Below are 24,267 nucleotides of genomic sequence, written 5' to 3'. Positions count from 1 at the left end.
TCCTCTGCCTAGGACAAAAAATGGTAAACTCTACATTCTAGTGGCTATAGACTATATGACTAGGTGGGTGGAAGCTCAAAGTGTGGCAAGAGTGAATGAGAGGACAGTTAGCAAGTTTGTGTACACTCACATTTGTTGCATATTTGGCACACCTTTGGAGATCGTTTCTGATAATGGTCCAGGATTTCGGAAGGGCTTGCTCACAGAAGTTTGTAATGAGCTTCACATTCTACATCGGCATAGCACACCCTACTATCCTCAATCAAATGGTTTGGTAGATCGGGCTAATGGTGTCATTGCAGGAATCATTAGAAAGATGGTGCAAAACAAGACAAAATTATGGGATGACTTCTTGGATGGTGCCTTGTGGGCATATCGAGCCACATATAGGGAAGCCACGGAGTTCACACCATTTCACTTGGTCTATGGTTAAGAGGCTTTGCAATCTATCGAGCTCAACATTCCAACAATGCGACTTCATGGCAAAGGAGCACAAGATGATCAAGAGGTATGGATGGATCGACTTCTTACTTTATTCGATCTTGAGTGGAAAAGAGAAGCAGGATACGAGTGCTACAAGAGGAAAGCCACACAAGCGAAAGAAACGCACGACAAGAAACTGAAGGACAAAGGAATCAAGGAAGGAGAGCTTGTGCTGAGGTATGACAATCGACTTGACAATCGTTTTGATGCCAAGTTTGAAACTAGATGGCAAGGGCCATACATAGTCAAGAAGGCTTTCAATTCTAGTTACTATCAGCTTATGGACTTGAACGGTAAAGAGCACTCCAGGAAGGTAAATGGGTATCGCTTGAAGCCCTATTTGAGTCGCCTTCTACCAAAGGATCTACCAAAGATCTGTCCAAAGGCCGCTGTCTCATGTAAGTATTGTTACATGAAGCATGAGTGTAACTCCAGCAAAAATTCTGAGGGGCCAAACAATGAAGATCTCGTCAAGGACTCTGAAGCACTCTCTTTGGAAAAGATGCTCTATGATGGTACATGAATATACCATCATCCTGGGGGAGGGCTAATGATAGCCGTTTTTCGGCTCTCCATAATTGCCATAGTAAGTTACTCCACCCTACCAAATTCACCCAAACACTATGGCTATCCCTACCATTTCATTGTGCATAGGCGTGTGTGAGTTACGGGACTTTTCCCATATCTCCTTAAAAACCCTCAGCTAGCTAGTCATTGAGCTAGTTGAGCCAAAAAAATAAAAAAAAACAAAATATATTATGGCCCATTTGTGTGTAAATATTGCATTATATATATGGCCTAAATATAGGGATTTTTATAATTATTTTGATATTTATTTAAATACTTATACCTAGGTGTGTGTTTTATTAAATTTACCTTCTTTCATCCTCTTGCACCATAAGTATATTTTTTGCCAATATGTACATACTCTAACCTTATATTTTTCCTTTATACAAATCACTCCCACATTTTCACCCTCACCCTCGTGAAAACAAAAAATTGATTTCTACTCATTGGTCACGTTTATTATATTATTTACTTGCAAACCTTGTCCTCTTTCACCCAAAATAATTCAAAGAGGGACCATATCATATGATTCCAATATCTTTCCATATCCATAACTCCTCCATATTTTTATTGTTATTTTTACTCATTATTCTAACACCATGTGCTCATTGAGCTAAAGTCCATGAATAGTCCATACACTAGTCCCACCATGTATATATTTCTTTATTCACCAATAATCCTCCTCCATGCATGGGTGAAGGACAACTTAGATGCTTTGTATTATGATATGACAAAGGAGGGGCTCACTCTTGGATGCATTGTACAAATTCAACAAAGGAGGGGTCCACTAAAAGACTTTTGCAGGCATAAAAACAGGCTTTTTGGTGAGAATTTTTGCACCTATCTCCACTCAGAATTTGGAGCGGTGGTCAAAAGAGAAAATGTATCCCACGCTCTAAATAATCACTTCAAATTTTTTCATGATTTTTGGAGCTACCAACGGTGAGCTATGATTTTTTGAGTGGACCCCAGTCTGCCCACTTTTCTCACAAGGAGCCCTTAGTCTTCTCTCACCCTTCCACACACCTACTCACTCTTACACATCCCTCCCTCTCCTTCCCTCACTCAAACCTGCAATTTCCATGGCTTCTCCCACCCTCTTCACCATTACCCTTCTCTCTCATCCCTATAGTTCTTTTATGAACCTCTACATACATACACCCTCTCCATGTCTCTCTCTATTGCTTCTATGTTACAATTTCATTTACCTCTCCTAAAAATATCTAAAATTCAGCATCTTAACCATGATAACTTCTGCAAATTGAGTATTTTTTATCAACAAATCCTCTTTTCATCGTGGTGGTCAACCGTGGCGGCGGCGTAAAGAAGCGAAGAAGAAGAAGAAGACCAGCGGTCATTTTTTCCACAATCTACACAAGGGTGAGTTCAAGCTTCTTCAAAGCTTCACCATCTCAATGATTCTCTTTTAATTCACCCCTCTTCCTTCATCAAATCAACTCACTCTACCCATTGTAAATGTAACATTAACTTTCTAGTGATTACTAACGACTAACATACTAACACAAAATAGCATTGACCTAACCATAAAAGACACCTCACCTCAAGACATGTATAGTAACTCTCTCTCTCTCTCTCTCTCTCTCTCTCTCTCTCTCCCCTTCCTTAAAACTTACTTTCACCTTATGTACCATCAATAATGCTCTCTTTTGAGCCCACACCCATGACTCAAGCAGACAAAGAAGGCCCGCAATGTTTTGATATTCAAAAATATCATAATCTTGATTTGTTAGCTTGTAAATTAGGATTTCGAATAATCTTAATGAGGGGTCTCCAACCTATAAATAGGCCCCTCTTCGTCTTGTAAAACAACCTCCAACATCTCACATAGCACCCCAACACTCTATGCGTGAGGAGAGACTTAGGTGTGGCAACCACTTGTGAGCTTCACTCTTGGTGTGAGAGAATCCTTCAAGCTACACAGTGCAAGTGAGAGAGTGTGAGTTCCACAAATCTCAAAACCACTATTGTATATGCTCCTTCATCATCAATAAATTGAGATTTGGTGCATCAAAGGCGTGATTCGACGTTCAAATCTTTGTCCTTCCATTTGTGCAATACGGTTTGGTGAATTCAAGGTGACTTGTGTATTTTGAGTTTTTATCGATTGATCTTGATTTTAGAAAGTGTTTTAGTGTGTTTTTCATTGCCAATTTTTTGTCCATTGTAAGAGGTTATTGTGGTGAGAGGTCTTCCACACCCTAAGACAGTGTGTGTGTGTTTTGGCAATGCTTAGCAATCAATAAGCATTGAGTGAGTTTTGTACAAGTTCTACAATAGCATCATAACGAACCATCTCCATTTGCAAGTCACAAATAAGGTATTACGCAAGATCCTTTCCTCTCTCTCTTCCCTTTGCTCTAGCTCTCTCTGGTCCATTTCATGTTTGTCTTGGTGTGAGGTTGCTTGTGTGTGTTGTGTGGTGCATCTTCTTGGTTGTGCCAAAAGCTCTCTTGCGTCCTAGTTCACGTACCATAACTAGGTGGTGCCCCTATCTTGTTTGGGTTTGGCTGTGGGTTTGTTGTTGTGTTGTGCTTGTGGTTGCCCCAGCCCCAATTGAGCAGCACGGGAGCCTTGAGGGGTGTTTAGAGGTCGCCTCTCTTGTTGCCCGCCCCGGACCGCCTCAATATATCTTAATCAGTTTCCCTTGTCCTCTTTCCAATTGAAAAGAAGAAATATTAGAAAATATGTGTTGGGAACAAGAGGATAATGAACATGTCCTACTCTCTCTCCCTCTTTTTTTTAGGTATTGAAAATTGGTAATCTAAAACTGAGCATTTAGTTGTATGATGTTGTTCTTAATAGTCCAATCACACTTGTACTCCATAAGATAATTGAATCCCATCCTAGGAGCATAACCTAGGGAATTTGGAGCACAATTCAAGAGAGAGAAAAGGTTCAGAACCAAGAAAAAAACAATGGAAGTAGAATCATGGGGCTTTGTAGCTATCAATGATCATGTCAGTATAGCACAAATAGCCAAAGATATGCACAATATTCTCTTCAATGAAAAATGGAATGGAAATGGATAGTAAGAAAGACATCTTCAATCAACTGCCTTTGCTAAATCTTTAACAATAGGCGAATGTCCTCTTTCACTTCTCCCATTACCTTCTACATTGTATGATGTAGTGAGATCCAGTTTAATGCCCATATTAGCTCTGCCTTCAACCTGGTTAGTGAGGTCTTGTCTGGCAAGAACAATGTACCTCATTTTCCACACACCTACTGGCAATGTAATCGGGTCCACCACCCACTTGTACTGCATAGCTGGTGGATAGGTGGGATGCAATCCATCTTGATGCCGCACATTAGAATATTGTTGGAATATTAAGCATGGCTCTGCAAATTGAGCCACATCTTTATACATACCTTTCCACCAGTATCGATCCTTGATCTTAACAAAGGTTGCCCACATTCCTCTGTGTCTAGCCCATAAGCTTTCATGAAACTCTTTTATCACCAATTGTTGAGTTGCCTTGTCGCACTCAAACCGTTGTGGAACTCCTCCTATATGCTTAGGATGTTTCCATAGATGTCCATCCTTTAGAAAATAGCCGTAGGCTTTTTTCCTGATTGTCTTATACTCTTGGTCACTCCATCGTTCTTGTCTAGTGAGAATGCTAAGGTAATGGCCAATCATAAGCCACTTCCTCATAGAATTCCTCAAAAAATATTTCAAAAACATGAACAATATTTCCACAATTTGCATGTAAATAAGTAGATGTATAGAAGTTCAAGTAAACATCATCACTTATGGTAAGCATCTCTTCTTCATCTTCAAACCCAACCCTTGATAACATCTCTAAAATAGGATTATCTCCACTTGCAATATGACAAAATCAAGGGCTAAGAGACTTACTATAGTCTATCCACCATAGCATGGCAATGTCCGGAGTAGAGCAGTTTTCAATCATCCCTATCAATGACAAGCAATTTAACTCTACAACGATTGAAGCTCCAATAAAATATTCTCTATTAGACCTTAGAGCAGTAGTAACGCCCCAAAGTTCTCTCTTAACATGTGGATGAACTCATTGACAAGTATTGAGCACCTTGGGTCCAAATCAAACTGCATACCTGTGTCCTTTTGGATCATCTTGACCTATAGCCCATCTAATACCTGTTGAGCTAGTGTCAACTGTTAAAATAATTGGCCTTCCGCATTTGTCGTCAGTTTTCCTCAAGGTTGGAGCCCGAAGAAGCATCTTCTTTAATTTCCTAAAAGGCTCTGTGTGAACTTCTTTCCAAACAAACCTTTTACCTTTCCTTAGCAACTAATAAAGCACCTTTGCAACATAAGCAAAGTGTGGCAACCAAATAAGGTAGAACACACACACACCCCCAACTTCTATAACTGAAGAGCATGTTTCCTTCATCTTTTGGATAGCTTCAGCTTTATCTAGACTTGGCCTTCTACCCTCCTCAAGACTGCACATATGCCCCACAATTAAGACCTATTTAGCACCAAAAATTGATTTTTGACCTGAAAGTGCCTGGATAAAATAGGATCACAGTCAATAATATGTTGAGAAACAAACCATCGGCACCCCCTCTAATCTTTTAACTCGTCTTTGGATCCTTCTTCACATCCTTTAATTGGTAGATCATCAATAAAAGTCATAGTAATATGAGGGATAAATTCCTTGAATACCTTATTCATGTCGTTAAACATATGAGCTACAAAATTAGTAGCACCCTATGGTAGAGTGCACATCCTTTGCAAACCAAGAGGAGTACCCATTGTAGTAAATCCCTACTCTCCAAATCTAACTAGAATTTATCGTATCCAAAATAAGATTACCCATGGAGTAAATAGATCTACCTGAAAAGGCTTCAACAAATTCATCCACAATTAGGCCAGTACCCACATTGCGGATTGTTACCTTGTTAATCGGCTGCATGTTCTTTATGAACCTTAAAGTACCATTTTTGTTTGAAACAATGAACCATTGATTAGAATATGGCGCACATGATGGCTCCAAAACTCCCATTTGCATCTTCTCATTGAGAAAATCAATAATCTTTGCCAGGTTAGCTTTAGGAATTGAAATAGGATGTAAGATTTATGGCATGTGAGGAAGAGAGATTATAACCATAGACAAAATAACACTTGGATCCACACATCCAATATCACTTGGCTCAAAATCAAAAACTTTACCATGTTTCTTGAGCATATCTTGAAAGCATTTGATCTCCTAGTTGAGGAAACCATCCTCTCCAATATTTGTTTGCGGGTCGCCGCGACGGACGTCCATAGCATAGCTCTCACGCATCAACATAAAATATCAATACAAGGGAAGCGACCAGGATGAGGCATGGAAACTCACTAGGGTGTCATTACTAATGAAGTGAACTCGATGAGATGCAACTACTAACTCTGCAAGCAAATCATGTGCACTAAAGCCAAGTATTCTGCCTATGTCTACAGTCGTCACGCCCGTTTACCATGCAAATCATATCGGATTCGCACGAAACTTGAAGGGAAGCTACAGGAAACTATTGAGAATCTATCCTATCACTGTCATAGCATTTTAGAGAGGTACATGGATCGCGATCGTTTGTCCCAAAGTTAGCAAAAACAATGAACAAATGATCCCAAAGGGTTGTTTTAGGGTCCCTGACATCTCTCCTAGGGTCAAAACAACATAAATACGCATTTAAACACTCAAAACAGCAATTTAAGGTCTTAAGCGCGTAGTTGAACACCTACACTGAATCTTTAATGCTTACACTTGAATGGAAGAGCAAAGTAAGAGGAACACAATGAAATAAAGGAATCTGAATTTCGATTACTGTAGCCATAGTAGCGAAGATTACAAGTTGGAGCTCTCAAACGTACGCTGTCTTCTTCAAAACTTGTGATAAAAGAGGATCATGTTCAAACTTACAAAACTGGCCTTTATAGTTTAGGTCTTTACAAATGGCTTGTCCGGCCAAAAAGTCCTAAACATCTAACTAGATGTCCACTATACAAATGCTCTCGAAAAAGTAATCAAAAATTTCTTTACAAGTTCTCGGCTTAGAGAAGCTCTTTTACAAAAGGATGAGATTTCCGCAAAAATGTAGATTCCCTGGAAAATGTGACTCTTTCTCTGGAGACCATTGCTTTGTCCGCCAAACACTCCCCCCTTCCTTATCGTTGCACATCCTCGTGCATGTTCAGAGCTTTGGTCGTTGATGGGGCTCCAAGGAGGCAAGTTTTGCTAAAAAGCCTCGTGTGCGGAGTATAGCCTCCAGGTCTTCTTGTTGCTGTCTGAAAGGGTTTTCACTTACTGTGTGCTGGTATGCTATGTACCGTGCCTTGAGGTCCTTCGTCATAGGATGAAAGATTCTTGAATCGATTTTGAAAAAACCTGTGAAGAAGGCCTCCTCAAATGTCTGCAACTAATGTGATGGCGGCAGGTACATAAGTCTGGAGTACATTGCCATCAGGATATGTCGTGGTGATGAATCTTGCAAATTCCTCTATGCCCTTCTAAGAACAAATTCCACGGATGATCATCACCTTCAGTGTCTTTGAACACCTCGATGCAGGTGACGATCATCCGGGCTATCTTGACCAGCATCTGACAGGCTACATCGGGGACATCCCGCAGCAAAGTGATTGTCGAATTGAGAGTGTTTACTACGTAGGCTACCGAAGGAGGGTTTTGTGCTGTCAAGACTGGGTAGTTCAGTCTCTGTCTCTTCGAGCCTCTCCATGCTGCAAAGTCCTTCCATGGCCTTCGTCGAGGGATTGGACAGAAGGTAGAGCATTGTGTTAATGTGTTAGATCCTGCGGCCTCTTGTCCAGCCACTTCTGCCTCCATTTCTAGTGATCTTTGATGAGAACCTGAGCTTCTTCTACTGTTAGTGCTTCACCTTTGTAATTTTCCTCTTTGTTTCGTGGCAGGGTTGGCTGCATCTTTTCCTTCCATAAATTGGCTTTGTGGCATATCAAAGGAAAAGGTAGGTAGTCATGGCCAAACCCTTGTACTTGCTCTTTTGGCTGTAAGAATGCCAATGCCGCCATTATCTTTACTTCATAGAGCATGTATTCTTTGGCTGGACCTTCCGGCATCTCCTTAATGCTTTGGGTGAGCTCATCTTTAATATCTAGGCTTGCCTCAGCTGATCCCTGTTCTTGTTCTCCTTCATCTGAAGTTTCAGGCAAGTGAGGCATGTCTTGAATAGGTAGCAGTTGCGGTTGCACATGGGCTTCGTCTGTTCTAATTTTTTGTTGAGAAATTAGTGCTTCTTTTTCTTTGAGCAGTGTCTCGCTAATTTGCTTCTGCGTCTCTAATTCGGCTCTCGCTTCTGCCAATTTCCTCTAGCTCTTTTACTTTTTGCTCGTTGGGCTCCGTCTGGGCCATCATCCCTGAGAGAAGCATCTGTCTTTGAATTTTTTCTTGCTCTAGCTCCTCTTTCAGCACTACTAGGGTCTTCAATACTGCAGCATTGTCTGATGTGGAGACCAATGCTCCAACAGGTTCTTGGTTCGCCAGCAAGGTTGTTAGAGTACCTTTGATAGTGAGGTATGAACTATTAACCCTCTGGAACCTTGCGCTTTCGTAATCAAGTTGCTCCGTCGCTTTCTTTACCCTTGTTGTCAAATCTTGGCATTCCATTTCCTTGGTTGTCAACTCCGTCCTCACATCCACCAGATCTCTGATCAAACACTAAGTCTGTTGTCGCTCAGTGTCTCTTTCCTTCATTGTGAGCTCCAGTTGTGCCCGCAGGATCTCTAACTCTTCTTGCCCAAATTTTTGCATGTGTTGAGCCTCCTGTACTAGCCTTTCCTTTCCTCTTTCAGCACTGCTAGGGTGTTCACTACTGCAGCATTGTCTGATGTGGAGACCAATGCTCCAACAGGTTCTTGGTTCGCCAGCAAGGTTGTTAGAGTACCTTTGATAGTGAGGTATGAACTATTAACCCTCTGGAACGTTGCGCTTTCGTAATCAAGTTGCTCCGTCGCTTTCTTTACCCTTGTTGTCAAATCTTGGCATTCCATTTCCTTGGTTGTCAACTCCGTCCTCACATCCACCAGATCTCTGATCAAACACTAAGTCTGTTGTCGCTCAGTGTCTCTTTCCTTCATTGTGAGCTCCAGTTGTGCCCGCAGGATCTCTAACTCCTCTTGCCCAGATTTTTGCATGTGTTGAGCCTCCTGTACCAGCCTTTCCTTTTCTTCTAGCACCACGTGCTAGCATCATAACTATTTTTTCAGATCTTGCAAGGTTTTTCTGAAGTCAAAATCAGCCATAGCTTGACAAGCTTCTCGGTACCCTATTGCTTCAGGAGGGGGCACAGACTCTTTTTGTGCAGATGATGGAGGAGGAGGTGGTGATTTTGGCGAGGGAGGAGTAGGATCCATTTGTTCTTCTTCTATAACTTTTCTCCACTTCTTGTACGTGCCTCTTTTTTGGTGCATCTTCCCTTGGCTGTGAAACAGATGCGTTCGTTTTTCTTTTCTTTAAAAGCTTCATTATTCTTTGGCGAGTCAATTCCGCCACCTGTCGTGCTTCCACATTCTTCTCTCTTTGAGCTTTCTTTAGTTGCTTTGCTTGGTTCATGTCTTCATCCACTTCTTTCTCCTTTGTTACTTAAGTGGATTGAGAAGAAACCTCCACTTCTGCAGCCTTTTGTTCCACGGATAACCTTTGTTTTTCAGCCCATATTTGAGCTGCCTCTTCTATTCTTGCTTGTCTTTCCTTCTCGAGCCTTCGTTTTTGTGTTTGTTGGGCCTCTGTATATACTTTTTGAAGTTCGGACCTCGGCACTGTACTTCTTTCCCTTCCTCTTCTCCCGAGCGGTGTGGTGGTGTCTTCCTCCTCGCTTTCTTCAAATTCAGATGGTCCTTTGTATTTTGACCCTTGAGGGTTTCCCTCGTCTTCAGTATCCGTCTTTTCTTCATCACTTGAGATTTTGTTGGATGCCTTGACCGAGCGCGATGATGTTGTGCTAGTGGTCGTCCTTACTGAGTGAGCAATCGGATTTGCTTTCTGAATCAAGGTCGCTTGAGAACTGGCCGTCGGCAGGTCTTCAATCATTCCCAAATCTTGGTATGCTATTCTTGTTAGCATTGGCCCTGCGCTCATGTAGCTTTTGTTTTTTGCCAAGACCTTCAAATTTGCTTCGACCAAGCTTTCTAAGATGTAAGAACCATAATCGCATCGAATGGTTTTTTTTTCAGCTGTCGCTAGAGCCATGACATCTGCAATGTGCAGGACCAGCTCGGTGTAGCGAGGAGGCTTTTGTACCCTAAAATGTTGAGAGATCAATCTCATTGGTAACTCCAGCTCACCGTATATCATGTCACTATACTTGTACTTGTTTCCTTTTGCTTTGATAAACGCCTTCTCATTGTCTAGTGACTTGGTCTTTGCCAGCAAGTCGTGTTGCCTTGGAAGGAATTGCAAATCTTCCTTGATGATGTCTTTTGTGATCTTTAATTTCACCTTTCAACCATCCTTGTTCGGTGAGCATCGCTTGCCCATCATACTATATCGAGCTCATGAGCTCGTGGGCCCTCATGTAGTCTGCTCCCCATGGCTGCAATCTGAAAAACTACTCCAAATGAATAGCCCGCACGGCTTCAGCGACCTCCGGCCTTCTGTGGAGATTCCATATTTCCCATGGCATGATGGTCCTCTTTACCATGTCACCATCTGTACCTGAAAAAGTTTTGTCATGATGCCTCTAAGGTCCCTTGACCTATTCGACTCAATCCGACTTTGATTTGGCCAATGCGCTCGTTTGTGCGATGTTTCGCGCTTGCATGTGTAATACACTTGATCTTTACTCGACAAGGAACATACCTGTGAAATCTGGAGTGAAATGCCGACTCCGATCGTCCGTACGGAGTAGAAATATGGCAACTCGCTCTAGGTCAAGAAGCTCTCCTCTTCTCTCTCAGAATGGAAATTGAACAATGAGCTAGATTTTTGGCCTACCTGACCCATATCTTCCCAAGGTTTTCGTGACATAGGGCTAATTTTTCTTACCTTTGATCTTGAGATAATTTGTATACCACCTATGGGTCAAACCGTTCGTCATTCTGGCATCGTATCACCCTTTGATGCGATTCTGGGGAAATGTGGTCATGATCAGTAAGGCTGAGATTTGACGTCTTCAGATTAGCTTCATATCTTCCATGCTTGATAACCCTTACATGATACTTCGGCGTTTGCTTCCAGAACTTGATTTCGACACTGTGGGTGATATATTTTTAATTTGTAAAGTTTTATTATAAAAATTAAGCGAAATAAATTGAAAATACTTATTAACTGGCGAAAATTAGCCAAAAATTATTATATTCATCCCTAAGCATATATTTTCACTTCGAAGCATCCCAATTCTCCAGATTTTGTCATTACAGCTCATTATTATGCTGGTTGGATGATAAAAACGCTAAAAAATGCCAGATTTTGATCAAATTTGTTCTAAATTGAACTCTAAAAAATGAAAAAAAACACACGCATTAAGGACATATATACACGTTGGACCCCTTAATGGTCCTGACTGCTGCTAGATTCGGCAATTACTCCCCCCTTCCTAAACTGAGTCGTCCCGGACGAAGGTTGTGTGTCTATGAACGGCCGTGTAATGTGGCCCTATCCTCATGTTTGAGACAATGCATTGGAAAACAAAGTTCCGTGCAAGATGCGGGGATTGAATGTAATTTTCAGTGGCTTTGGATGGCGAGGCTAGCTGTTTATGGAACAGAAGAGCTTGCAGTTGAATTGCTCTCTCCTTGATTGTTGGTTTTTTGATGGCAACTATTTGTGGAACCCATTTGTATTCAATTTTTTTCATATTTGCAGATTTTAATGTAGGTTCCTCAATTTTCGTAGGTTTCCATTGCCATTTTGTTAGTTCAAGCTTCTTGGGTTGACTTTTTTGTCTCTATTCGATCTTTGTCGCTGAATTTTTGGTTGTCTCCAGCTTTGGTTGCCATTTCCACTCTGCATTAGCTCATGAAGGTCTTTGATATGGTGTTGCTGTCGTCCGGAGTTGTGACTTGGGCAGCCATATCTGTCTGTTTTTTTTGCACGACAAATTTCTTTATCCATACTTTCTGAACAGCTGTTTTTGGTGTTTCTGGCTGATGAGCTGATTGCTTTTTGTCGATGGGGATAATCGGCCACGAGTGATCTGTTTTGACGAATGGAGTCATGTATGTGTTAGAGTTGTGTGTGTACATTAGCGCACATTCTGACCATTCGGTAATTGCATTGTACGTTCTCATCCATGGAACTCCCAAACATAGTGATTCTCTGATTCCTTCGTCTTTCATTACGAGAAATTCATGAGGACAACTATTTCCATCAATATTGATTGGTAAGTTTACTATTCCCAATGTTGGCATTTGTGCCCCGTTTGCGGCTTGTAAATCTTGTGTGGATTGCACTAGGGGTTCATCGGTAAGCATCTTGTAAGTGGAGAAGTTGACCACATTGACTCTTGCTCCTGTGTCAATCAATGCTTGTTGATATTTTCCATTTGGAAGTCTGACATTGATGCAAACATTGATTCCTATTTCCCGTTACTCATTAGTGTGAATTATAGAAAGAGGAATTTGAGCCGTATCTGCTAGTTGAGGAAGTCTTTGTTGTTGTAATTTCTGTTTCCGCTTTAGAATCTTGATTCTGGCCTCCTCCTGTGCTTGAGCTTTTATCTCATTTGCTTTGTTCTTGCGCTCCTTCGCAGCGTGGATTTTGGCAAGCATCTCTGAGGTTAGTGGTAGGTTGTATTTCTTTAATCTGCAGCCACTAATCCAATTAGGCATCTCCTCTCCCTCTAATGTCACAAGCTTAATGGCACCGCTAGATGATATGTCATGAATCACATAGGGTGGTCCATTGCCTCTCTTTTTGAGTTTTCGGGAATGTTGTTTCAGGGTAAACATTAAGACGTAATCTCCCATAGAAAATTCCTTGCTGATAACATGTTGATCAAAGAATGATTTTATGTTTCGTTTTTGCGTGTAGATTGAGGCAACTGATCTCAATCTAGTTTCATCCAGTTTTTCCAGGATATCTATTTAATTGATAATTCATGGCCCGTCCATTCTAATTCTTTGGCTACCCGAAGTGTGGGGATAAGAAATTCAAGTGGAAAAATTGCTTGAATTCCATAAACCATGTTGAACGGAGTCGTTTTGATTGAGGTTTTGTCCACTAATCTATATGCCCATAAAGCTGAATGCAACTTCTGATCCCAGTCGGCTCTCGATTCACTAACAATTTTTGTGAGAATTGTCACCAAAATCTTGTTCGTACTTTCTGCTTGGCCGTTAGCTTGTGGATGATAGGGAGCTGACTTCTTGTGAATTACCATGAATTTATCCAATAGGAATTCGATCACTTCATTGACAAAATGACTCCCTCTATCGCTCACTATCTCTGTTGGTAAGCCATACCTGGTGAAAATGTTTTCATACAAAAACTGTACTGTCGTTTTTGCATCATTTTTGGTTGTTGCTTTTTCTTCAACCCACTTTGTTAGATAATTTGTTGCCACAATAATGTATTGAGCGTGGGTTTTATATCCAGGAGTCGCAATTGGTCCTACAAAATCTATTCTCCATTTTGCAAACGCTCTTGCCTGCATCATTGGTCTCAAGGGCATGTCATCTCGTGCTCTAGGAATCTTTGTCCTTTAGCAATCATCACATCGTTTCACAAACTCTTCGGCATCCATGAATAGTGTAGGCCACCATATGCCAGCAATAAGAATTTCTTTGGCCATTTTGTCAGGCTGAGAAATGTCCTCCAGCTTGTCCGCCATGTGCTTGCTCTAAGATAGGAACGTATTACTCTTCCGTCGCACACATTCTCAATTGATTGTCTTTTCCCCTCTTGTAAAGATTGTCCTCAATCAATACATAGTTTTCTGCCTCTTTCGTGATTGTTTTGATACGTGATCTACTCATCCCTTTAGGCAGTATTCGGTATTCTACAATGTAGTTACTCCATCTGGGTGCTACAAATAATTTGAATAGAGTCGCGTGTTCTATCGGCTTTTGAAAAGTGCAGATAATACATGATTTGATATGCTTATGAACACTTTGTTGCATTTTCGGCCAATATACACCCATTCTCATCAATCTTTGATACGTCTGTGCATGCCCATTGTGAATCCCCATTGTTTGTACATGAGATTGGTTTAGATACAAGTCTTGTTCACTTGATTCAACACAAAGCCTAAGGATTTGATCCAATCCTTGTTTGTATAGCCTTCCAGCCAGCATTACCAATGATCTACATGCTGCAATGGTAGATGGTTGTCTTGTCAAATTCAATGACCCAATAGTCAACAAAGGAATTACATCCTCACTCCATCTTGGAACCATTTCTATGTTGAAGAGATATGCATCTGGCAAATCATCATCAACTCCTACAGGGTTTTCTCCATGCACCATTCTAGATAAATGATATGCTCTTTGGTGTGTAGTTCCTTTTTTGACTACAACCGTGAAGTCAAACTCAAGCAGTATGATGAACCATCGTACAATTCGACCCGTACTGCAAGGTTTGTTTACCAAGTACAACAGTGCTTGGTGATCAACGAAGAATACAAAATTATCGGAAAGTAAGTAATGTCTAAACTTTTTCATAGCATAGATCATACCGAAACCCTCCCTTTCAGTTGTTGTGTAATTCTTCTATGCACTGTTTAGTTGTCTACTGGAATAACTAATTGGAAAATCCATGTTCTTTTCTCCAGGTTGTGCAAGTATGCATCCTATAGCATATGCTGATGCATCTACGTGGATGTGGAATATCTTTTCCGAATTCGGAGCCTTCAAAATTGGAGCAGATATCAATCTTTGCTTCAAATTTTGAAAAGCTTTCTCGCACTTATCTGTCCACCCAAATTTAGTTATCAATGCGTAAAGTGGTTTCGTAATTATAGTGTATGAGTAGATAAATCTACGATAATATCCACAATGGACCATAAATGCCTGTACCTCCTTTACCTTTACTGGTCATGGTAGATCAACAATTACGCTGATCTTCTCCATGTCTGTCGAAATACCATTTTTGGACACTATATGTCCCAATATTTTGCCTTGTCTTACCATGAAGACACATTTCTCCGGATTCAAGAAAATCCGATACAATCTACATTTTTTGAACACTTTGGTCAAGTGCTCTATGTGCTCCAATCTTACAAGAGAGTCAACACACAAGTCATCCATGTAAATTTCTAAGAACTGTCTTAGATATTCTTTAAAATCATGACCCATCAGCCTCTGAAATGTGGCGGGTGCATTCGTTTAGCCAAAAGCCATTACCCTAAATGCAAAAATTTCCCATTCAGTTGCAAAAGCCATCTTGTGCTGATCCTCTGGCTTTATTGCGAGTTGGTTGTAGCTTGAAAAGCCATCTAAGAAACTGTAAGCTTCTTTTCGTGCCACTCTTTCTATTACATGATTAGTAATGGGTAGGGTATAGTTGTCCCAAATTATAGCAGCATTTACTTTCTTGAGATTGACGCATACTCTCAACTTTCCATTTTTCTTCGGAACCACCACAATCGATGAAACCCAGTCAGTGTGCTCAATTTTGTAAATAAACTTTGCCTCTTTCAGCTTATCTATCTCCTCCTTAATCTTCCTTGCAAACGTCTCATTGTAAGTATAAGGACGTTGTCTGCTTGGTTTGGCGTCATTGTTAAGGGGTATTGTGTGTTGACAGATACTTGGATCCACCCCCTTAAGATCTTTGTATGACCATGCAAACACATCTCTATGCTGTTTTAGAGTAGCTATCAAAAGCTTTTCCTCTTCTTCAGTAAGATCCATGGCAATATATGCAGGTTTTGGATCTTCTCCTGACTCCGCTAGATCTATTCGCTTATCTTTTTCAGGACCATCGTATGATGTACCAGGTTCCTTCAATTATCTCATCGGTTGTTGCACTATGATTTTTTTATCTTGTATGGTATACTTCTTATAATGGGATGGCACATCCATCTTGTCAGAATTCATGTCTTCATCTGTTTCCATTTCAGTTGTCCATATGTCTTTGAGGGTCTGTTTGAGCTTATTGTACTCTGTTTTCCTCTCTGTTTTGGTCATTCTAGACCCTGTTTCCACCTCCTTATGTGTCTCAATCGTTTGCTTTTCACACTTGTTCTTCTTGTTGTTTTTCCGTGGTTTAGTTTTGATAAACCGGCCAATGACCTTGTCTTTGACACAATCGTCAACTTTTACAAGCCTTAGATATCCCGTTTTGTCGTTGACAAGAGGCATGGGTTTATGCTTATTCGCTTTTGATTTCCTTGTTCTCTTTGATCTATACCGCTCTTGTCGACTAGGTTTTTGCTTAGGAAAATCGTAAAACCTGTCCGGTTTTGATATATACTTCCTATCTGTCTCTAATCCACTTGATCTTTCTTCATCAGCATCTATCATTTGGATTTCATCACCCAATGATGGAAGGTCATCGCTTAGTGAGTCTATGAATTCCTCCTTTGTCTCATCAACTATTCTTTTACACTCAGTCTCACGTAGTGGTTCTTCTTGTTCCTTTCTATCTGATCCTGACTCAAGGATGACGCTAGCCATTTGCAACGTTACAAGGTCGTATCCTTCATTGTCACAAAATTTTGTCACATCCAAGGTTGACAATATTTGAGTCCACCCAAATGGCTCAAATAAATGTTCAGGGAAAGGTTCTGGGAGATAAGCCTTGTCTTCTACTGACCTTTCCAACACACATTCCTCTTTGTTTAAGTCTCCACAATCAGATGCTCCACACATCCAGACATGTGCTTTTGTCTATAACCACGCAGGTATTTCTTTTCCATTCACTGTGGTTGAATCAAATTCTTGCACTGGTGTTTTTGCAACGTCTCTATAGCTGTGATCCTTCATGTTGATTTTCGTTATTAGTTGAGTTGATACTTAAAAGGTCGCCCCAAAATAATGTCAAAGTTGTTCGTTTTTCTGAAATCTACCACGGCAAAGGTGTGCTCATAGTTAATTCCACATGAAGTTACAACTATTTGGTCCAGGACTCCCAATGGTCTCTCTACATACCCATCTGCGAGTTGCAGTTTCATTCCCGTCTTTCTGAGAGCTGGACGGCCCCATTTCTCCTAGATTTGCTTTGTAGCAATCGCAACTCCCGCTCCACTGTCTAGGATAGCTATCGTCTTTATATCTTGATATTCGACATGTAAGGTTGTATTACCTTCCTCACCTTCACAGTAATCTCCGACCTTGTTTATGGGTACAGGTAGGGCTTTGGGTTGACCTTCCCGTTTGTTTTTTTCTACCGTAGGGGTTTTTTGAAGAGGAATCTTTATTCCTTTGTTCTCCAAGTGTTTCCCCATCTCTTCCCATAAGTGTGGTCTGACTCTCAAGAGTTCTGACAATGTGAGTGTGCATGTTACAGGTGTCAACAACATCTCTTGAAGACTTTTTGAGTCAATCATTTATGGAATAGCTCTCATCTGGGATGGAACTAATCTTATCTCCGATTGTGCCTCGTGTTCACCTATAAATGAAGGCAGGGTTTTCACGGATTGAGCTTTGCTTTCTATCGAAACCTCCGTTCATGTATTTCCATACAACGATTGTATATCTCCTGGATAAAATTCATTGTCCATGTTAACCTCAGGAATTGGTGATCCAATGACAATATAGTTTCAGGCCTAGGTTCATTTACTTGTTCTGATTCATCGATCTTCAATTTTCCTCGCTCTTTCTGAATCAGCACTTCTTATTCTAGGGTTCTAAGTGCATTAGTTTTCCCATCAATGCGTGGGTTGTTTCAATGAGGTGTTTACACATTTCCAAACGCTTCGTTTCCACTTCTGGTTGAGGATAAGTCAACCATCTCTGCTCTTAGGTTTGGTTTGTTTTTAGCCTTGCTTCATATGCTTGTAATAGAGCACTAGCACTTTCTTGACCAAGAGTGATACCCCTCAGGATGCTTTCCTTGGCTTGTTGTTTTCCTCAAAAGTTTTACTATCTCTCTCTTGTTTGAGTTGCTCTTTTGTTTCATGTAATTTATTTTGCATGGCAGTTTGGGTTTTTATCCTTCTTGCTTTCATTCTGTCTCGTTTCTCCTTCTAGGATTTCCGCTGTGTTCTCATAGATAAACTCTCGTTTTCTGGGGATATTGGCAACTCGACCTTTTCTTCGAATGGATTTTTTTTCTCTAAGTCCTTGGCTTGGGCTCTGGTTACCGCATTGATCTGGATCATGGGTTTGGTTTCTGATCCACTGCTTGCACTTGGTAACACCCCCACAATATTCATAGTTGCTTTTCCCTTGTTGTCCGGATTCCTTGGGCAATCTGGGAGTATGTGATTCACACCACACCCGTCACAAAACCCAAAAAATTTCACTCTTTTGCCTTTGAAAGGACAACTATGCTCCAATGATCTGTACTTCCAAGTTATAGCACGGTCCAATTGGTGGTTGATTTTGAGGAGGTGGTCCCATAGGTTGTCCCACCCTATTAGGATATCCTCTTGGTTTGTAGTTTTGGTTCTCAATGAACATTAGCGTTCTTTAGTCCACCAAATATTGATTCCTTGAAGGTTGTGCTACATACATTGGTGGTGCCATACCCTCGTTATTTCTCCACGATTGATAGGCTTCATCTGCGTACATCTGTGGTTCAGATTCAGTTATGTAAGGCTCATTCGGTTCCTCGTAATAAGAAATTTGAGGTGTATTATTTGTTCCTAGTGATTCTTCGTAAGGTTGAGCATACCTAATCATGGCCCTATTTTCCTATGGTAAAGGAGGTTGTTGACCCAACACAGGTTGAGGTCTGTCTTCTCCTGCTACCATATTCACATTTGGCCCAACTTGATATCTTGGAGGAGGTGGCTGGGGTGGTCCTGCTTGAGGTCCATACGGGCTTTCTCTCACATAGTTTTTGTTGTAAAAACACTTATCCGTTCCATGGTTCGTCCATTTTTTCTCTATGGTGCACCATTTCACTACTCGTCCATTCTCAAATGGTGCTTTCGGTTGTTGTGTGCACCACGGTGTCGGGTGATCCCCCCCACATATGTCACATTTCCTCGTCTGAGACTGTCTCATCACTGGATTTGATCTCATATGTTGCTTCATTCTCTTCGTTACTTCCTGTATCATTTGGTCAGCTGTCGGCATCAAAGAAGCCTGAGCATCTTTCTTGGTAGAGGGTTCACTCTTAATAGATGAAGAAGCACTGGTTACTGAATCAATATCCTCTCACACTTCCCCATATGCTTTGCAGTTATCAACAAGATATAATGCTTCCCTTGTAACCTGTTAAAATGTACTACAGGCTTTCAAGTGAATGTCCTTTTTCAAGGTTTCGTTTCTAAGTCCTTCAATGAAGAGCACAGACAATCTCTCGTCCTACGGTAATTCTCTCCTTGGGCACCTCTCAATGTATTGCTTGAATCTCAAGGATGCTTCCTTCACTTTTTCGTTCTACTTTTGTTTAAAAGCATATATCTGTGATACATTATTATGCTTTATACCTTGTTTTGAGAATTCTTCCGCGAACTCCCACAATACATGTTCAATATTCGGACAAGTTTTAGATTCAAAGGTTGAAACCATGTTAAGGCCGTCCCTTCCAAGGTTAGCCCGAATCCCTCATCTTGATTATGGAAATCAGTGATCTGCTCTGCTCTTAAGACTTTCTTGAAGAGCGACACATGGGCATATGGATCCCATGATCTGCTATACTTCTTTGACATGCACTTCGCTACCTGGGATGGCCTTATCTCTCTATGGTCTGCGACCAATCTCAATGCTCACGTGTCTCGACTTAATCGTTCTCGTACATCATGGATGTCGTGGGTTGCGCTCGGTGGCTCCCCTGCCACGAATCTACTACCAGGAGGCAAATGTGATGGTGTGCCTGCAAATGTCGGACCTACTGCGGTATGTGTAGAGATAGGAATTGCACTACCTTGATTCGTAGCCATTGACTCACAGGGATGTAATGTTCCCATGGGGTTTGGCATAGAATATTGAGGTTGACTGAAAGAATCACCTACATGAGTCCTCCCTCCACCTGTTTCCATCGGGTCTAGCATGACATATGTAGGTGCTGGTCTCTGTGGGCTTGGGGTGACATAATATTGGTGGAGTGGTCCTCCAAAGTACATATATCCTTCCAAATCCTTTTTATTGATTGTTGTGTATCGTCTTCCATATTTGTCGTATGCGACGATTTTTGTTTCTAATCCCTCTATGTAGGTGAAGACATAAAGTCTTTTCCACTCTGTCAACTCTCCGACGTAGGGTTCCTTGCATCTATAACAGAGATCTTGCTCTCCCTTATTATACTTGTATAACCCCACGTAGACGTTGTCTGTGTTGACTCTCAAAGTTTCATTTTCTTGCCTTACCCTCGCATCAGGGAAGCTCATTGTTGGTGCTTTCTCCTCAGGTTCCTCATCTACTTTGGCTTTCGTGCCCATCAATCCCCACTTGTCCACAATGTTAGGATTCAGGACTACCAAGTACATGATACCTTTGTCATCTAGGTACCTATCTCCACTATAGCTCACAGGCACTAAGTCCTTGAACTCACTTGTTCTGTCTTCTATTTTCACACAGTAGCGGTCCATACCATCTTTGTAGATCTTGGCACCTTGCTTGTTGTCATACTAATACTTGATGAACAATAGCTTCATTGTGGCTGAAGGGTTTGATGGTCTTGCTACCATGTTTTCTCTTTCGTTTAGGTTTAAATGTCCCAAGTGTTCCGTGAAATACTCGTAAGATCCCTCTGAAGAAGTATCGGAAATACTTCCTTCAAGGATCGGCTCTAACGTTCGTACTACACCTTGGTTTACACTCTCCTCCGTTGATAAAACACTTGCTTGATCTGCTAAATTTCGGTGTTGGTTGTTGATTTGTTTTCCCGATCTCAAAAACATGAAGAAAGTGGAATTTACCGATTGAATCCAAACCTCTTACCTAGAGATGGAGTGATCTTCCAACTCTTACGACTGCATGGATTGTTACTTGATCGGTCTCTGCAAATGAATACACTTGATGGCTATGAGATCACTGTATCATTCCAACTGTCAGTAGATTCAACAAATTCACAACGACTTCAACACAATTTTGCTCGAAGATTATTGACAGTATGTCCAATTTGGGTTTTGACAACTCCTGATATCTTAAATAGTCTAGGTCTATGAACAGGTCAAAAATGAGTCAAATCTGTACACCGATCGCGATCGTAGTATAGTGCCCAAATTTGATGAAACTTCACCAGCTTGTTCACTAGGCTATTTTAAGGCTACCCACCAAATACTTTTGTATTCAAACCCCAAAAAGTCAAGCTTTTACCAGTTCTTGGTTGGAAGTGCCTGTTTTCCCGACTCTATCAGTTTGACTTGATTTTGGTGTTTGTTTTGGGATATGAAATCTATCTGGGGTTGTCCTGTGTACAAGCTCTCCCTCTGTATAGTCTATGCCCAATTTGATGTATATGATCCTGATGAAAGTCAATTTCTATGTCAGTATATCAATTTCCGACTTGGATCAATACTCAGATGGTTTGACAGGTATTTTGAAGTTTCTGGCTCTTGGTCCTGTGTACATTTATGTTTATATACACCTGAGGATCCCACATATGAAATCTGGTCAAAATCTGGCACTTAGGTACACCGATCGCGATCGTAGTACAAAGGCCAAATCAGACCAATTTTGGTGTGCTTGTTGGCAAAGGTGTTCTGAGGCTATTTCCCCATTCACTTAGCATTTGAATCACTAAAAGCCAAGATTTTGCACTTTTGGGTTTGTTAGGCTAGTTTTGCCCAAGTAGCCTAATTTTCTTGCTTTTTGATGTTTCTGGGTGTGGTTGCTTTAGACAAACTTGTTTAGAATCTTATCAGGGAGGCACACAACAATTCTTGTCCAATTCTGGCACATAGGTACACCGATCGCGATCGTAGTACGAAGGCCAAATCTGATGAAATTTAGTTTGCTCCCTCAGACAAGTGTTTTACAATGTTTTGTCCTACCACTTGGTGATTTGAATCAATATCAACCCTATTTGGTCAGATTTTCTAAATTTCAGAGTCTTATGGCCTTTTTGCCAAAGTTATGGTTTTTTGGTTTCTCGACTCTAACTTTTGTCCCAAATCTGACTGGAATGTGAATTATTTATCCTACTCCTAAGTACAGAAATGAAAGAACATAAAGAAATGAATCAAACAAAACAAACAAGACGGATTTCGGGTGAGATTTCAGTACTCAATCGAATTAGAGAAATTGAAGAGAAAAAATGCTTTGAACACTCTCACTCACAGCTCCCGAAATCTCCTAAGAGAGGATCTAGCCTGTCCACTGACTCTACACTCCACTAAGCTCTAAACCTCTGTCTAGCAGCCTAATTGAGGTGTAAAATGGATTTGTGGATTGATCTTCTTTTAAGAAAGCTAATTGCGCACTCGGTCACTCATCACCTAAGGTGCATTCCCCGACAACAGCGCCAATGTTTGCGGGTCGCCACGATAGACATCCACAACATAGCTCTCACGCATCAACATAAAATATCAATACAAGGGAAGTGACCAGGATGAGGCATGGAAACTCACTAGGATGTAATTCCTAATGAAGTGAACTCGATGAGATGCAACTACTAACTCTGCAAGCAAATCATGCGCACTAAAGCCAAGTATTCTGCCTATGTCCTTCTACACAGCTCTACAGTCGTCACGCCCGTTTACCATGCAAATCATATCGGATTCGCACGAAACTTGAAGGGAAGCTACAGGGGACTATTTAGAATCTATCCTATCACTGTCAAAACATTATGGAGAGGTACATGGATCGCGATCTTTCGTCCCAAAGTCAGCAAAAACAGTGAATAGATGATCCCAAAGGCTCGTTTTTGGGCCCTGACCTAGGGTCAAAATAACATAAAATACGCATTTAAACACTCAAAACAACGATTTAAGGTCTCAAACGCGTAGTTGAACACCTACACCAAATCTTGAATGCTTACACTTGAATGGAAGAGCGAAGTAAGAGGAATACAATGCAATAAAGGAATCTGAATTCGGATTACCGTAGAGCCACAGTCGCGAAGATTACAAGTTGGAGCAATAGGGAGCTCTCAAACGTACCCTGTCTTCTTCAAAACGCTTTGGTGAAGGGAATTGTACCTAAAACACGTAAATTTGGGATTTTTATACTATTTCAAAATTGATCGATACTGTTTTGATCGATACCTTATCGATCAAAATATTTTTTTGATTGGTACAATATCAATCGATTCGATATGTAAGCAGTAAAATGTATTTTTGAATAAATTTGATGTGGCAAAGAATAATACGCACGAATAAACCTTTGAAACATATTAATCGACCATTGTTCACGGATAAAATGAATTTTGAATAACAAATCATGCAACCCAATTGCTCAACAATGTTTTGGTGCCTGCCACCGAGGAGTTTCTTCAAGTGACCTTTAGTTTGCAGGTTTCATGGACATGATGGCAGAGTTTCTGAAGTTTTATGGTCATGTAGATGAAGATGTTGAGGAATTTGAATCTACTTGTTTGATTGCAAATAAGGAAGATCTAATGCTTATGCTAAAGATATTTTTATTTTACTTGAAAGAGGATGCAAGGACATGGTATGATGAGTATGAATCTTGGTTGAGATCTTCTCAACCTTTGCGGGTGATGATTGATAATGAGGTCAAGGAGGTTTTCCTTGAGAGGTTTAAGAAGGTAGAGGACCCAACATATCTATGGCACTCCATTAAGGGGCTTGTACAAGGCAATGATGAGAGTGTAGATGCCTTTGTGAAGCAGTTTAATGATTTGTGGAAGAGATGGTGTGTTGCTTTGGGCAATGAGGTTCCTCCTCTTATGCTTAAGAAGAGTATGTTTATGCAAAGCTTAAGGGCTGATTTGAGATTGAAGGTTTAACTTAAAAGACCAAAGATATTTAATGATGTAGTTAAGGTTACATGTAGCACATAAGGAATGGAAGCTAGAGATATTGAGAGAGCTTGGATTGCAGGGTGATATGGAGCCAAAGTTTTCTCTATGCATTCATGTGGATACAAAGAAAGCCTCTAATATAACATTGTATCATGATGGATCTCTTGTGAAAGAGAGGAAAGCATATAATGAGGAGAAAGATGATAGGATAAATGTACACATCATGCCATCCACATTATGAAAAATATGAACCACAAAAGGGCCTTGTAAGGATCCCTAA

Source organism: Adiantum capillus-veneris, chromosome 8, assembly GCF_014529385.1.
Source record: "Adiantum capillus-veneris isolate H3 chromosome 8, ASM1452938v2, whole genome shotgun sequence".
NCBI lineage: Eukaryota > Viridiplantae > Streptophyta > Polypodiopsida > Polypodiales > Pteridaceae > Adiantum > Adiantum capillus-veneris.
This window is presented reverse-complemented; position numbering follows the sequence as displayed.